Source organism: Rousettus aegyptiacus, unplaced genomic scaffold (assembly GCF_014176215.1).
Source record: "Rousettus aegyptiacus isolate mRouAeg1 unplaced genomic scaffold, mRouAeg1.p scaffold_m13_p_2, whole genome shotgun sequence".
Lineage (NCBI taxonomy): Eukaryota > Metazoa > Chordata > Mammalia > Chiroptera > Pteropodidae > Rousettus > Rousettus aegyptiacus.
Window position 1 is genome coordinate 149,757,732 of NW_023416295.1, and position 18,989 is coordinate 149,776,720.

Below are 18,989 nucleotides of genomic sequence, written 5' to 3' on the forward strand. Positions count from 1 at the left end.
TGAATAAAGCCAAATGTGAATTTACTGCCTATCAACCTCAATGTATGGAATATGTACATATTATGTACATTTATCTATATCTCTCTATATATATTTTAGTGAGGCACAATCAGTATCGATGCCTTTTTATTTGTATGTGTACAGATTTCTTCTATTACCTCCAAATTACTAGTATTATTACTGCTTTATAGCAAATTAAATTCAACTAAATATAATAAGCATAGTTTGCTTTTTTCGAAGATCAGGTCTCATTACAACTTGGTCATTATAGATAAGCAGATAATTCTATATCTGCTGGTTGGGCATTTTGCTTTTGAAATGAGTTTTAACATGCCTTGCCAAACAGCAGCTTTGCGATAAAAATTGGGGAGAACTATAATGGATGTTTTCTTCCTTCCACATATGAGCATGAAGCCACCAACATCTTCAAAAGAGGAGGAGGCTATTTGAGTTTAAGTTAATGCCATAAGGAACTAATACATCCTGTATCTAACATAATTTCTTAAGGTAAATATTAGTTAATTCTTACATGAAATTATGTTCAAATTCATAGTTTTTCTGGTTCATCATAGCAGAGCGTTCTCTGGCTGAAATTGCCCATTAGTATCTGTACGGAAAGGTCACAGCTTGATCTGGTCCATTCACTTATTATCTTCCATACCTTGAATTTCAGACACGTTTCTCATTGACCATTATCCTAAGTCAATGTATGTCATATGATATTAAAATCGGCAGAATGTTTAGAAGTAAAAGTATTCCTTCACATACAGATTTAGAGAAGTAAAGGTCACATTAGATTATTTGTTCTTTTATTAAACTGGAATTTCAGTACTATTTTGAAGGGTATAAAAATAGATTCACTGTAAATAACAGAATACAAGATCTTCAATAAGAAGGTACACATTTGAGGCAGGATTTGAGTCAGAATCTTTGTATACTTTAAGATAGCTGTAGAACACACCTGTGTAACCATTCTTTTTTTTTATCTTAAAGTTTGTTATCTTATTAAACCAAATTTTAAAAACATAACACCTGTTAGCACAGAGTATTTGAGACCGATGCCTAAAATAGACACAGGCATCAGGAAAAATGAAAGTCCAGGTAAGCACAATATTAGAATTTATTTTATTTAGAGACAGTCATCTATTGTTCAGCTAATATGTTATAGACACCCATTATTAGTCAAGCTTTCTTCTCAATCAAGGTGAAAATAAGAACAATATATTGCCCTTGTCCTTAAGAAATGAACATTCTCCATAGGAAAAAAGTTATGTGAGCAGATAATGATTATACATAATGGCAAGTGCCACGAGAGAGTATGAGTTAAGTTCTCTGAAAGACCAAAGAAGGTAACTCAACTCTGCCTGGGAAATTAAGGCTAGTACGATGAATAGATATGTCATATCTTGAATCATAGTAAGTAGACAATTAATGATATTTGATGTGTTAAACATGCTTATTTCAAAAAGATATACAGAAATAGGTTTAAAGGAATATGCTTCTATTGTATAATTTTTATATAGGCAATCTCCTTGTGACTAATTATAATAGTAATAACAATAGCTAACTTTTATTACACACTTATTATGCACCAGATGTTCTAAATGCTTACTTGCATTAACTCTATCACTCCTCATGACAATAATAGATATATTATTACTATTTGCAGGACACCGACAGGCTAAATGACTTATTCAAGGTCAGGTCACAGAACTAGAAAGTCAAGAGAAGATAGGAACTTAAGCAGGCAGTCTCCAGAGCCCAATATAGTAAGGATTTTATTTTCAATAAAGTGCTTTATGATGGACTAATATTAAGCACTCTATTTTGAATGTATTTTTTGTAAAATTTTTCTTCCATATCTCAAATGTTTAGAAGAGTAGCCTACTACCCAGAACCACTTCACTCTTTGTGCATTATGAAGTTAGCTGGTTCTAAGCTCCCTAGCAATATCTCCTTGAGAGCAAACAAGAACTGGCTTACTTTATTCCTCAGCTTTGACAACCTTTATTATTTCATTTATCTGCTATTCATAGCGAGATGTAAACATCTTACTTCCCAGTGTGATCCTCATATCAACAGTGGGTCAGTTTAAAATATTGGAAATCAATATGTTATAAAACATCAGCCAGTACTAAAAAGGCGGCCCAGAGAAAATTCATTGAATGTCAAATAAAAAATAAACATCAACAGTTAAAAATGTAATAAGATAATAAATAAAAGCAGGGAATTAAAAAATTTCTTAAACCAAAAGCAATTTGACAAGTAAGGTATACCTGTATTAAACAAAAAGCCACTTACAGTACAGGAAGCAATAAATTTTTCATGCACATAGACAGAACAATTCTTTTCTAAATATAATAAACAGAATACATGACATTAGTGCCATTGATGGTTGGGTTTAGGACTCAGAAAGGGAGGGGCACAGGAGCCTCTGTGAAGACATTAGTTAGCACAGGCCCTAAATTTTTTATTGATTTGTGTAGACACTTAAGACTAAACATTTTTTGACTGAGCATCTCTTTTTCATCCCAGATACATATGCACATATTTCGAATGTGCAAGATACTTGGCTCTGTTTTTATTTTTCTTAGTTTTATACCTTCTTATCCCTCTCCTTCAAACTTGTACAATCTAATCTTGCTGTCAGTTGGTCAGTCAGTCTGTGTCTGTGTGTGAGATATCTTTTTATTGACCTATCATTGAATCCGCAGTTCTGTAGAAAGTCCCACAAAAAGTGACAAAAGTAGGGCATTGCATTCCTTTTGGGCTTCTTAAAATTTAATGTGCAGTGACTAATCATCAAAAGGAAACGAATAACATTTGTAAATCTTGTTTCCTGGATGAAATAGGAAGGCAATAATCTAGGAAGAGTGTGATTGTGATCCTACAGTCCTCTCAATTCACCCTTTGAAAAATACATTACCTAACACACACCCACATGCAGTAGGATTTAACAAATGTTTCTTTCCTTCAATGTTGCTGCTTTTAGGGCCAGAACATATCCCTGAATCCACACAAGCATCTCCTTTACCTAGCTGCTCTTCCTACTGACCTTAAGACCTTCAGCACCCATGAGGCTCTTAACATGAAATGAAAACAAAAGCCAAGAAATGAGGCTTTTATTGTAAAAGAGCAGGGATCATAGAGTAGTCAAAAATGATTTTTGTTTGGTTGGTATTTTTGGCAGAATGTTTACCCAAAGCCCTAGTAACTGCAAATATATATTCACTTAATCATATGATTTTTCAACTAATGTTTTTTTACCTCTCTGTCTCTTAGTCACTATACCAATTTCCAAAGACAATGAACAACTCCTACCCTTTTTTACACTCTAATGGATAAAGAATGGTGTGCCATGTGAGTGTATGTATTACATATTTGAATATGGTGAATAAAGAAATAGAGTTCCATGAAGGATGTTATAGGAAATACAGAGAAAGGGCATCAACAAATCTGGGATATAATGAATGGGTTGAAAACTTGTCTTGGTGATGATACCTGAAATCTGACCTATGTGAAGAGTGGGAAGTAGTTTTACAACAAGAAAACCATAAGCAAATCTGTAGGTTAGCTTTGTGAAGATTATAAACAATGTAGGTTGTAGCAACATGGAAATCAAGGTAGAGAGAAACAAAGGGTAAAGGTACAATTGAAGACCCAGGTCAAATCGTAGAGAGCCTTAGATGCCTTGTTGTATAGGCCATAGAATAGATGTGCTCTAGGTGGTGGGGGGTGAGGGGCTGGCAATGAAATAAGTGGTCAGGAAGAGGAGCAATGTGGGAAAGACTACAGATAGAAGTCATGGTTAGGAGGTTCTTCCCACAGTTTGTAGATAACGGAGACCTGGCCTAGAACTGCAGCCAGTGTCGCTGAGCAGGCAATGAAGCCAAGATGTTGGAAGCAGAAATTTCTGCATGTGGTGAGTGATAAGGGTGAAGGAGCCATCACAAGAATTCACTCTCTAATATCAAATGTTGCGCATTGGACAGCCCATCAGTTAAGATAGTAACTACATAAAGGAAAAAGTAGGTTTGTGGGCGATGTTAAGTTTAGATGTGGCAAATATGTCATTAAGATATACTAATACAGTCATGTCCATTGAAAATCTAAAGCTTCAAGGAACAGATGATATATAATTTAGGGGTCAGCCATATGCAGATGATAATTGGAACACAATCCAAAGATAGTGTATAAAATAACAAAGGTTTCAGGTGTACAATATGATAATTAGACATTTATATAACTTACAAAGTGACTACTCCAATAGATTTCCTGCCAATAGACACCATTTATATTTAATAAATAATATTGACTATATTCCTTATGCTATAATTTACATCCCCATGACTATTTCATAACTACCAATCTGGACTTCTTAATCCCTTTCCCCTTTTCACTCATCCCCCCAACACCCCTCCCATCTGGCAACTCTCAAAATGTTTTCTGTATTTATGAGTTTTGTTTTATTTTGTTTACTTTGTTCTTTAGATTCCACATGGAAGCGAAATCATAGGGCATTTGCTTTTCTCTGTCTGACTTACTTTAGTCAACATGATGCCCTCTAGGTTCATCTATGTTGTTGCAGATTGAAAGATTTCATTCATTTTTATGTATGAGTAATATTTCATTTTATATATGTACCACCTCTTCTTTATCTATTCATCCATTAATGGACAGCAAGGTTACCTCTATATCGTAGCTACTGTAAATAATGCTGCAATGAATATATGGATTCACATATCCCTTCAAAGTAGTGTTTTGGGGTTTTTTGGATAAATATCCGAAGGAAGATTACTGGGTCCTTCTTTGTCCCTTGTTATAGCCTTTGTTTTAAAGTTTGTTTTGTCTGGTATTAGTAATGCTACCTCAGCTTTTTCTATTTGTTTGTTTTCACTTTTATGAATATCTTTTTCCATCCTTTTATTTTCAGTCTGTATGTGTCTTTCGCTCTGAAGTGAGTCTCCTGTAGGCGGCATATGTCAGGGTCTTGTTTCCTTACTCATTTATTCACCCTATCTTTTCATTATATCATTTAATTTATTTACATTTAAAGTAATTGTTGATAAATATGTAGTTATTGCCACCTTGTTATTTACATTTTTAATCTTTTTTTCCTTCTTTTTAAAGAAATCCCTTTAACATTTCTTGTAATACTAGCTTGGTGTTACTGAACTCTTTTAGCTTTTTCTTGTCTAGGAGGCTCTTTTCTGTCCTTCTATCCTAAATGATAGCTTTGCTGGGTAGAGTAATTCTGGTTGTAGGTCCTTACTTTTCATCACTTTGAATATTTCATGCCAATCCCTCCTGGCCTACACAGTTTCTGTTGAGAAATCAGCTCACAGACTTACGGGAACTCCCTTGAAGGCAACTGCTTTTCTCTTGCTGCTTTTAAATTTTTTCTCTTTGTTGTTAGCCTTTGACACTTTAATTATAATGTGTCTTAGTATGGGTTTCTTTGGGTTCATCTTGTTTGGAACTCTCAGCCCTTCCTGGTTAGGGAAGTTTTCTGTTATTATTTCTTCAAATAGATATTCAATTTCTTGTTTTCTCTTTCTCCTTCTCATACCCCTATGATGTGAATGTTGGTACGTTTGGTGTTATAATACAGTCCCCTTAAACTAACCTCATTTTTTGAATTTTTTTTCTTTTTACTATTCTGATTGGGTATTTTCTGGTACTTTATCTTCTAAATCACTGATTTAGTCCTCTGCCTCATCTAATTTATTGTTCATTCCTTTTAATGCAGTCTTCATTTCAGTTAATGTATTTTTCATTTCTGACTGCTTCTTTTTATGTTTTCTATCTCTTTGTTAAAGTTGTCAATGAGTTCAACTACACTTTCCCTAAGTTCATTGAACATCCTTATAACCAGTGTTTCAAACTCAGCATCTGTTAGATCGCTTGTCTCTATTTTGTTATTTCTTTTTCTGGAGCTTTGTGCTTTCCTTTCATTTGGGGCATGTTTTTTGTCTCTCTATTTTGGCTGTCTTCCTGTGTTTGTTTCTATATGTTAGGTAGTGCTGCTATGTCTCCTGGTCTTAACAGAGAGCCGCTTTATATAGTAGATGTGCTATGGGGGCCCGTGGCACAGTCTTCCTTGGTCACCTGAGCTAGGTGCTCCAGGTATATCCCTTGTATCCGTTGTGTGTGCCTTCCTATTGTAGTTGAGCTTTAGTTACTGTTTACATGTCAGTACGAGAGATTGTCCCTTGGGCTGATTTATTTTGAGAACTAGCTGCTGAGGGGCTGGCCCTACAGAGCAGGATTCGCTTTAGCGGGACTCTGGTGCCTGCCCTGTCTGCCTTTTGCGTGTGTTGTTCTTGAGTGCAGCTCCAGGTAGTGCTCCAGCTTGGTTCAAAGCTTCCCACTGGGAATGCCAGTCCCAGGGCCTCCTGGGAAGGGGCCCCATCACAGACCAAGTTTAGCCGCAGCCTACGCCCTTCCTTGGGCCACCTGGCAACAGCCACCAAGCAATCCACAGATAGCTCCCACCTGCATTGGGCTTGAGGTTTTTAGAGAGGCCAAGACACAAAATAGGCTAACTGCCACTTGGGGTTACTCAGCAAGAGGTATGGGAAACACTAAAGCCAGATACTGATTGTTTGGGTTTGTTTGAGTTTTGTGAACCTTTAAAAGATTTTAGGAAAGTCTGTAGCATGAGCCAAGATAGGCCATTTGTTTGGAAAACCAATCTAGAAGCAGTTTGGGTGTGTCCACAAGTTGGGAGGGGCAGGGTCTCAGGGAATTACCAGGGCAAGGTGATCAGTGTTAGTCAGGTTGATGGAGGCTTAGATATGGCAACCACCTGGATCTGCAAGTGAGGAGGGGAAAAGGCTCAACAAAGGAACAATGGATTTTACCAGTACTTCTCTCGGAGAAAGCTGTCCTGCCCACCCTCACTCTGAAGTCAGACAACTCAGTTCCTCCTCATATGTCCCTGGCACTTTTTGAGCAACTGCCCTAGTACTGGAGCTCGGAGTGAGTGAGTCCGTTAGCAAGTAAGTTTGTGAGCAGGCTCTTTAAAAGGAATTCTAGCCACCCTCCATCTTACTAAGCCACAGTCTCCACTGGTTTTCACAGCCAGATGCGAAGACTGCTCTTCCTGGCACTGGAATTCTGGGCTGGGGAGTCTGGTGAGGGACTAGGACCTCTCACTCCACCAAGATAGTCCTCTTTTTTCTCAGCCACCACACACGGGTAATGGACCAGCCTCTTTCATGTCTCTGTCTCTCCTCACAGTCTCAAGGTGGCTTCTTCTTCAAGTTCTTAGTTGTAGGACTTCTGATCAGCTAGACTTTTAGCAATTCTCAGCGATGGTTGTTCTGCAGTTTAGTTGTAATTTTGAAGTGGTCGTGAGAGGAGGAAAGCACAGTGTTTACTTACTCTGCCGTATTGACAAGTAATCTGAGTAATTTCTATGTACCAGCACAATTCTAGGAACTTGGAATAGGTACCTCAGTATATGAAATAGGCATGTGCGTGCACATGCATGTGCACACGCGTGAGCACACACACACACCCACACACGCACACCCCAAAACAACAGAACTTGCTTACATTTATCTTAGAATCCTTAATGATCCTAGAAAATTCTTTTTTTCTCACTTCTTCTTTCTAGTTGGTAACCCAGTTTGGAAATACTTTCACTTAAAAACTCTAAATTCATTCCATTTTCTCCATTCCTTTTCTACCTGCCTTAGTTCAAGTCCTTATCACCTCTAGCATTACAGTAACTTTCCAATTGGTCAATCTGCCTGAGGCTACCCTATAACCCACCTCCATAATATAATGCAAATTATTCTAAAATGCAAATCTGGTCATGATCCTCCCCTCAATTAAATTCTTTCAGTAGACCTTCTTTCCTACAAAATGAATGTCTTGTTTATATATCTACCAAAATCAAGTCCAGACTACTGACACAGACCAAGTAAAAATCATGTAAAGGAAGGAGAGGAAAGAGCCCTAGGTGAATACCCCAAATATTCCAAAGTTTTTATTACAGCACATCATCATAATATGAAATGTGCTGGCACCAGCTGGAATAGACCAAGCAGATCCAATCAATTTATGCATGTGTTTTTTCATCATAGAAATACTGCTTTCATTTTCTCTCTATCATTCTTTGTGCTTGTTATATGTTCTTATTTTATACTATCTGTTAAATTATTAAGTTTAATTTTAACTTCCAATTCCTGATGATTTATGAATACACTGAGCAAAACAGTTCTCTAATGTAGATTTGTATGGGCCATACTAGCTATTTTTACTAAATATATGTGTCATAATAAAGCAGGATTTATTTATATACATAATTCTCATTTCACCCTCAATTTTTTTGTAAGGAAAACTTTATAACAAATAACTATTTATCTATTGGACCAATGTAGAATTTATCTTGATTGTTACTTAATGAATAGGGCAAACTAAATCATTCCACTTTTCTTTGCATAATTTTTGGAATGTGTTATTTATAAAATTATGACTCCCTTTGAACTAAAAGTAATCTTACTCTTCAGTAACCTTGATATTTACTTTTTTTAATTGGAGGTAAAACTGATATTATAGGAATAAATTGTCTTATTTGAAAGATATCTTAAATAAAGTCATATCAGCGGTAGCTTTCTTTGGTTGGCAGGATCAATCAATCTAACTATCAATCAAATATGTATTAAGTGCCAATCTTGAGTCTGGAATTGCTCCAGTCCTGTGCATTGGTGAAATAATAAGTGTAAAAAGTGGGAAATAAGATGCTAAATTTCAAATTATAAAATATGTTCATGATAATATTTTTACTTTCACCAATATAAATTGCATATATGTTTTTATGTAAAAAAATCTTTCTAAGAAGAATTATTTTTAGTTTGAAAGATGAAAGGTATTACTTAGAATCCGATGTTTATAAAATTTCATGGTATTCAGATCTCTTCAGGGAAAACTGTTTCCTAGAGCTTTTGTGTGTGCTGTTTGATAACTTTCATTATTCTCTATTGAAGCGACAAACCAGTCTCTCCATCCTACACAAGTCACAGCATTGGGTCACTGTGTCATCTTAGGAGGTCTCTCATAGGGCTTGTTTAGAAGTAACTAATTCTAAGCTCAGGGCTCTTCCCTAGCGGACTCCAAAACTACATTGTTCTATGTGATTTTTCATTTACACACAAGATCCACTTGAGCTCTGAACTTGAGAGTTCAAGTAATCTCCATAGAGCTTAGTCCCAAGAGACCAAAAAGAAAGTCAAAGGAGCTATGCTCCTATTAAATCAACAAAGAACAATTTACTGAAGGTTAGCCAAGATCTTTATATATAAAATACCTTCTTCATCTGGATTCTCAGTATACTTATTATAGGTTTAAATTTGAATTGGATGAGGAAATGTAAAGTGAAAGAAGCCTCTTTAATATGTTATTTTTCAGGGCTCTTTTTCACTATGTGAGTTGGTTAATAGATTCAAGTTGCCATATCCCAGAGGGATTCCATTAAGCAGAATTCTCTGTACATCTTATTATTTCATCAGTAGACAACATTTAAACACAACAGTGTAAAAGACAGTTGAATAAGCACAGAATACATTCAGCCAGTAATGTGTTAATTTAGTGAATAGTGAAAATAGGAGCTAGCTAAGTAAAGGTCGGATCATTTGAAGACCTTTTCTAACTATTGTAATCCCATTTTTAGGTGTTGGTCTTGTAACTGACAATTTCATTTATTTAAACACTTTCTTGGACATGATTCAAAAGATAAAGACTCACCTGTGTTTTTATACGGTCCACTCATCAACAAGCCACTTAGCACTTTCACAAGAGCATCCAATAAACAGAACTTCAGATACCTGAGTTCCTCTTTTTATCTTTCATTATATTCTTCACCACAGCTTAAAACTTAGTGAAGCTATGCTCTACTATTCATTTGCAGATAATAATATTAATTTAATCTCTTTTAGTGTGTTGGTTAATAAATGTTAACCTCTATATTAAAATAATAATGAATTATGTTCTAGTTTAGCCTTTCTATAAGGCAATTTGACTATATTTACCAAATCTAAAAATAATAGATATTTCCATATTTTGGAATCTATTCTATAAATGTAAGATTTATAGATGAAGATGTTCATTGTATTATTTATAATGAAATTAAAAATGAGGATATTCAACATATTAGTAACTAGCAATAAAACAAACAAAAAAACCCAGAAATGATATTTATAAAAAATAATAATTAAACTAGTATCTTAAGAATGAAGAAAAAAGCAGGTCAAAAATTACAAATATAAGAAAGTATATATAATATTAGTTCCATTTATAAAAGATTCAAAAGCAGTTAAAACAAATATATAATAATATGAATTAAAATGTTGGTTTCCTATGGGAGCTGGGAACGCTTAAAATAAGGCACAAAGGGTGAGGGGTGATGGAAATTATCTGTATCTTGTTTAGGATATTGGTTGCATGGGTATACATACATTTGTTAAAATTTGTCGGTCTGAACACAGTGCACATCACTTTATGCAAATTTTTATCTCAATTACAAATTACACTTTTGCACCAGTATGCCAGTTACTAGATTATTGTCTTTGAGCTGCAGTTCCATCCTTCTATTGTCAACTTTGTGATACTGAAGCCAACTTGGCTGCACTTCTTTCTGCTTTGCCAAGTAGCGCCATGTTCGACTCTGCCAATAGAGGGTGATAGAGGGGTACTAGGAGTCTGGAGGAAGAAGAAGGAAATCATCCTTGCCTCTTTCTGTTCATTTCCTGTCAGCTGTTTGTGTGTAGTTTTTGTGCATCACTCCAGTCACATTTTCACCCACATAGCAGAATATCCAACCCATAACAGCAGCAGAATTCAATGTGCAGTTTTTCAACCATTGCAGAACCTACCTTATCAACACTCCCAAGAGATACCAGCACCTGGCTGGCACCTGCTCTTCAGAGTTCTGGGTCCCAGGCCAACAGGACCACTCCTTTATGATCAGAGACACTGAAACCAGCTGAGCAGAGCCTCTCCCTCAGAGGTTTGGAGGTTGGAACCAATAGAGAACTTTTCTTAAATTTCCAGGTTATAAAATCTTAATATCTTTCTTTGTTCCCTCAGTTCTTGGGATGGTAGCTGTTTCTTACAATTGCTGCTTCCTTGACAATTTAATATTCTTTTTTGCTTTTAGTTACCTAGCTAACAAATATATCTAGGTAATAGTTCTTTATATTAAATTCTCTCTGTTCAAGTAATTGGTTTTGCCTTTTGCCTCCTATGTGTGAGTGTGTGTGTATGTGTGTGTGTTAGTATAATTTTCATGTGTCTGCCACTTATTAATTGATCAAATTTCTTATTTTCTAAGCCTCAGTTTCCTATTATGTAAAATGGGGCTCATTTTAGTACATACCTCATATGGCTGTTTTGAGGATTAAATTAAACAATACATGTAAGTGTAAAATACCTAACAAACTTAAGTATTCAGTATTATACAGCTTTAAGTAGTTTATAATCTGGCTGATAAAATAACAAAAATATATTCTCTTGATTCATAAGCTACAGAATGGTTACATGGAAGTTTATTTTATTATTTGTTTTTAAATTGTATATGTGTGCTCTTTTGTATTATATTTGCAATAAATACAAATTATACTAAAAATATAGTGAGCATAAGAAAATTATGAAAGACTGTATGTCATGCAATTGAAGTTGTGGGGGAAAAAAAGCTTGGAACAAAGAATGTAAGAATCAACACCTAGTTATAAATTTCTTCACTTGTCAAATTTCCTAAAGCAAATTACACATCACTCATACAACACAAACAAATAAACCTAAAAAGTTAAGAAAGATTTTCTCTAGTTAAATGGAAAATGTTTTCTATGGCAGAGAATTTTAAGAGGACAGATGGATTCTCCCTCTTGCAGTTCAGAAAGGGATATGTACACATGTTCTACAGTCCTTATTTCCTATAACACCACCTACCCTACCATTCCTGAAAGTTGGCCATGTCCACTGAAAGCTGAGCTCTGTCTACCTGGGCATGTTATCAGAAAGAGCTGTGGTTAAACATAACCAATTTAACAAGATCTCTATCATTCCTATGTTACAATAATCCATAAAGTGAAAGTGACAACACACACACACACACACAGCTAGATAAAAGAAAAGAGATTATAGCAAGAGAATGGTATCAACAAAATTTTGAAGATGTTGAGAGGATTGATGAGCCATGGTTGAAATAGAGTTGAGGATGCTGAAAGCTAAATGTTTACAGGAAGGGAAGCCAGTGAGGAGCAAGTCTATTCACACCACAGAACTCAGAAACTGGAAGAATAGTTGAATTGGATTGAATTGGATTATTAGAAATGTGGATAAGCAGTTAGACTTCAGATCGGTTTCTTACTACACTACACAGCCTGGCAGATGGCAAGAAAATTTCTGGAGCACTAGAATGAGTTTTCTAACATTAAGGACATCGAGAAAAGAAAATTATCAACCCCTTTCATACTTGAAGCTTTCAGTAAACTAGTTAATCATATCACATCTTGCCTCTCTATTTCTCCACTGCCACTAACAAAGAATTAAAGGAATCTTATTTGGAGAAATTGACCAGCTTAGGAGAAATGGCCACAGACACACACATTTGAGATCACTGACAAAACAGCTTGTTTTTTAGTCAACTATCCTTCTCTGAGACTCACCAATAAGTAAGCTCTACCTATACATGCTTACCTTAAAATTGGCTTATTAGTACTTCAGTCTTAAACATGAATAAAGATACACAATTTAGGGAAACCTAAAACAAACGAGAAAAACAAGACCAAACCAGTGTTTGAAATAGTCACAAATGAAACAGATGCAATGTAGGGAGTGGAAGAAAACTTTAGAAGGAAAAAAATCTATAATTACTATCCTTAGTATCCTTAGTACTTTACACACACACACACACACACACACACACACACAATCATTTTCTTAGCTCATTTCACTTTAATAAAAACAATTTAAAAAGATCAAATGTCAAGCACCAGATATTATTTAAATTTAGTAAAATATTACATATGAACTTAAATCTTTACTTACAAAACAAATATTACACCTCACAGGTCACATTCTACTTCACTTTTAAATATTTTAAACTCCAAATTAAAAAAATTCAGTGGTTACATGATTGACAGGATTGAAGTAATTTAAGTTCCATTTTTTTCATCTTTACAATAACTGTTCCATCACCATTTATTTTGAATCTACCATTAAATTACAGGAATATTTACTATTGTGGGGGCTGGAATCAGAAACTACACCCAAAGAGAACTCCAGGTTCTAAACCCTTATAAACTTACTCTCAGAATGAATGAGTATAGCTACATCTGCACATGTTGGAAAGGAGGGAGCTAACTGTATAATTAAAATTTCTCCACATGCAGAATATAGTATTTAATATAAGTAATACAAATTGCTAATTTGAAGGTTACATATATATATTATTAAAACAACAGTATCAACAATTATTCAGACTCTAGAGTAATAAGAAATTTGGGGGGAGAATTATTGGCACTTGGTAATCAAAATGGAGTATCTTTTAGTCAGTTTTAATATTATTTTTAATTTTTTTAAGACACTTCCTAATTGCCTGCCCTGAAGAAGACTGCTCCACTGGCCCACTTTTGGTACTCCAGCTTTTAGAACTGAAAAATGTGAGTTTCCAAATTGAAATAATCTGCCAAATGCTCTGGGAAATAAATTTTAAAACATCACTCTAAAAAAAATTTTATTTGGATATTGAAGAATACTTAGGATAAAGAAGAATGTCTTTAAATTTTAAGAGAGAAAATCTAGGTCATGTGCTCCTGATTAGATTACTCAACAACAATGAATGCTAAAAGAAGTAGAACGACTTCTGTAAAATTGTGAGAGACATTCGCTTCCAACTAAAATTCTTATTCAAGCTGGGATACAGAAAATATAAAATAATGACATCTTAATCAAGTGTCAGAAAATGTATTTTCCATGTACTTTTCTCAGAAAGGTATTGGAGGATGTACTATATCAAAAAATGGGGGGGGGGGGGTGAGTTAAGAAGGAGGAAGATGAGATGCAATACATAAAAGAAGAAAAGGGAATCCCCAGGATGGTGAAGGATGAAATTATATCTGAGAGCAACTGGTTTAGAACCAGTTTTAAAAAGTAGACCAAAGTGTTACAGAAGGAATGCCCTAATAAATGTACGAAGCGGATAGATCGTTAAATACACTCGACTCTTTTTGCTTTGGCTCTTCTATTAGATGTAAGTGACATAAGGTCAAACAACAGGTCTGCCTTTTTAATTTATTAAGGGCCCAGAATCTTATAAGCATAGTGCCTGATATATAGATAAACACTTCATAATTATTTGTTGAAATTTAGGAGAATACTGACATTTTCATCTTTGTTATCTTATCCTGCTACTAGGAATATCTGTTTGAAAGGGTAGGAAGTGCATGCCTAACAGTGTATTTTCAATCTGATGTAACCTGTCATTAAAGAAAAAGGAGGAGGAGGAGGGTAGGAAGAGAAGAATAGAGAGGAGAAGAAAATAGTTACTGTTTCAAAGGGGACTTTAAATGATTCTAAATTGTACTCATATGCTGTAGAATGTATATTAACAATACCTATCAAAATTTAAAATGTGCCTACATTTAGTCTCAACATTTTCACTTTCTATAAGAATATAAAGGTGGCTTATAGAATGTGAAAACGTGACCAATGCAGCATTCTTTATAATAGCTAATACCTGGAAACTACCTATTTTTTTTATCTAAAGGAACTGGGGTAAATAAATTTTGGTGAAGCCATAAAATTACTGTAACATAGCTATTAACATAAAATGAAGTAGATTTGTGTGTGCTGACAGGAAAATCCCCCAACATATATTATTAGATGAGAAAAGGGAGATGCAAAATAATAGGAATGGAATGATCCCACTTGTGCAAAGGAAAATATCCATAAACAATATAGGGCAATATATAGGTGTCCTACCCCACTATTAAATACAAACTATCGGTTATAAATATCATGCAGTGAAGTAAAATAATCAGTAAATTTAGATTAATGAGAGAGGTAACCTAGTGTTCTGGTAAATGTTTAAAATTATCTCCTGAAGAAAAAAGACATCCTTGATTCATAGCATTTGTCAATGTAGTTTGAATAAATATTCATACCAAGTTGATTTCATGTGACCAATATAACATCACTGAATTTAGAGTTGGAAAAAGGGGTTCACAATTTGCTCTCCCAAGCCAAGAATAGCCAGCTCCAACACACCATTGAAGGTAACCACAACATAAAGGGCTTGTATAACCAGGGCATACAATCGCTGTATCAGTTCTCATCGCTTTTTTATATATTTTTTGTCAACCAATAGGAAGGTCAGAAGTCCATTCAGCAAGGCAAAACTTTCTGCGTTATTTGATTTCTCTGTGAAGTTGGATGAGCAGAGCTGTTAAGCTCAGCTTTTGCATTGAACAAAGATCAGCCAGTTTACATGATTTTCCCTTGCCTCTTTTGGGTACTTGGATGTGTTTGCATGTAGAGTAAAGAAAATATTAGGTATAACATGAATGAGCTATCGAATTGAGATTTCCTGACCTTTTGAAATAGAAAACACACCTTAAATTAACAACATGTATGGAATAAATGCAATGAGTTGTGCCCTTTGACTTCAAACTATTTGCTTTCTAGATATGTGTGTATGACCATCAACTTTCTGACAGAAAGCCTAATACTTGGTCTTTGGAAATCCCCACAGTAAATGCTTGGCTAAATAGCAAGAAAGGAGAAATGATCTTTCCTCTTAAGTGACTGCTGATCCAAGCAGCAGTTTCTTCATTTACTCAATGCGGTGTCGTCTACCTACTATCATATCTGGACAAAGGTCATGCATCAACAATGTTTATCTATGTCTATGTTTACTCACAACTGGAAGTAGGCAGGAAGTATAGTTCTAAAGAGAAAAATGAGAAAAATTCTAGAAAGCGAAAGAGGGAGAATTTCTGTTATAATATATGAATCTTACTTATCTTAATGATGTCTTAACAGCGTCAAAATAGATGATCTTATTATAGAAGCCAGAACATCTGTGAAAGGGGAGTAGGTGCATACTAGATAATTAAGGTGGAACAAAAGGTACAAACTGGGATTGCTCTGATATTTGGTCACTTATCAATAAATGACATTACAATTAAGTGCATAAAATTGGAAGTGATGTTTGGTGTTTTCACTTGTCAATAAAAAGATCGATGTTCCCAAGAAAATATGAAAATATAGGTCAGAAAGGTGACTAGGAAAAAAAAATCTAGTTATGTATTAGGTAGTACAAAAGATCAAAGTTATGGCATATGAAGTTAAAATAAGTTGATTAAGTTGCATAGCTACTATAGGATATTTTTAGAGAAATATGGTTGTATTTTGTTTTATAGAAATAAGTATATTTCTAACAAGACATTGATGAAGTGAATGTTTATTGAATTTAATTATCCTTTGATTTGTGTTATGAAAGCAAATGTGAGTCATGAAAAATGTTTAGTCCTACACATTTAATAAAATCACACTACTTCTATAACTGCCAAATGCTTAAAAATAATATATCTACTGAAAATTTAACCAAACTAACATTAACAATTGAACATTGTAGAAAGTTTCTTAAGTTTTGGTTTAATGTGCAAAACATTATTTTAAAGACATAAAGGGAAATAAATAACATTTTAATCCATCAGACCACATTGTTCTAAATGGTAAGTTCTACCGATTTTCCTCCCCAATGTTGAACAACAGAACACGTCTTCTCTTCAGTTGGTTGATGAGACTTTGTTTTATAATATTTTGTGAGAAGTACTGACATAAAGAAATAAAAAGTTTGATGTACATTAAACATTGGAAAAGATTCAAGAATAAGAGACAATCCCTCAAAATACAGTAATAAATTTCCTTTGCACATTCACATTTGTTGAAATTTACACAACTATGAATAAAATAACCAGAGATTACATTTGCCCTGAGTGCTAATTTAAGCAGCAGCTTTTTAGGACTTTCTATTTAATGAGAAGAATAAAAATTCTCTGATGTGATAATTTTATTAATTCATGTTAAAACAAAGTCCTGAATTATCAATTTTGAAATGGCAAATTTCTGTACATAGAGTTTCTGCCTGACAGTATGTACTTGTAAAACTTAAACGGCTTGTCACTTTTCCCATTAGACAAAACTCTGTTCAGACCCTAGTCTGAATAAAATGTCAGGTTATGATCTCTAAAACCAAAGAGGAATGCGTAACGCATAGTCAAACTAAGTTTTGCCTTGCTAAAGCCAGAAATAATTCCTTGCTTCTGACTTTGTCCAGGCCATGTAATCCCAACCAAACATGTCCAATTCAAGGGCTTTGGGGCACACTGTGCTAGGAAACCTATAGAATGTATTAAAAATGTTCAAATATTCAAGGTTCTTTCATTTCAAATGAAATTTTAATGTGTATAAATTAAGAACCAGAATTTATAAATGCCCTAATGTTATTAACTATAATATTTGTGAAAGATTATTCTATAATTATGTTTAAATTGATGGAACAGTGTATCTGCAGACACAAACCAGAATAGAAAAGCATGACTTGAATGTAAATCTTAATTGACATTATTAAAATAATACCTAAAGAATTGAACAGACATATGAAAAAGAAACTTTGTGTAATAAATAAATATAGTACCACACTTAATAAAAAGATGTTTGTAAAGAAAATTTTTAGCCATTGTAATACTCACCTATTCATTCTAAAGCATAATTGTCGGCTTTATTTTCCTATGCCAGAGTAAGCGGCTGCATCTTTAGGATATTTACAATTTGTGCAATTTATTGAGACAGATCCAATTCCTTTTTATTTGTTTTCTCACAGCACCTAGTTTTTTACCTTTGCTGACCAGTGCAAAATCATCCTCACTAATGTTTATAAAATACCACATTATTGTTAGATATTGAATCCAAATGCAAGCACTGCAGGTTCTAACAGATAGGAGCATGATGGAATTTGTCTTTAGACTGCTATTGTCCAGACTGACTAAGCATAGATTCTGTAAAAGTCAGTGACATGAAAACAGAAAGGAAGAAAGACAAGTTGTGTGTGTGTGTGTGTGTGTGTACGCGTGCGTGCGTGTGTGTGTGTGTGTGTGTGTGTGTGTGTACAGGCACGGATATGTTTAACAGAAAGAGGCAGATGGATACAAATGGATGGAGAGGGAAGAAAGGGAAATTATAGTTATGAAAAACATTCTAAAATTGAATTTAAAAATATGGCAACATCCAAATTTTTCCAATGGTTATTAACCCAGCCTAAATCAAGAAGAATTAGAATTTACACCCAGAAACATTACATTCTTTATTTGAATTTTAAATTTTTATAAGTTATCTATAATCTAAATTCTTAGTTTTTATGAGTAATACTACATGTTATAGGAAATATCAACTATCATTAGAGTACTAAATTCTGTAGCTCCTAACTAAATTAAAATGGTAGAGGTGATAGTTCCCAGTAGTCAAGGAGCCACAGAACACTTTATTGCTTTTCCCTCAGTCACTCTTGAAATTTTGCCTTCCCTTCCCGGCGAGAATCACCTTAATGACAGTGGAATATTTGCTGGGTGGTGAGACTGTGAAGATTCACTGACCAACAATATAGACAAATTAGAACTTATTGTTGTTATTGTTAGCATATGACACAAATCAAAATTTAAAGAAGGAAATATACAAAAGGAAGAATAGAACCAACACTGATTATATTTGTACCATATGCTGAGGATTATTGTAGAATCTTTCCCTATATGAACGGCTTTATTTCTCCTAATACCTTTATGGTATAGTAATTACCCCCAATTTATTAATGAAGAAAATGAAGCTCTGACAAAGATAGGCAAATTACCCAAAGTTATAGAGGAAGTAATTGTAAACTAAATAGCATTTAGGTCTTTTTATGTATAAAGCCTAGAAAGAGA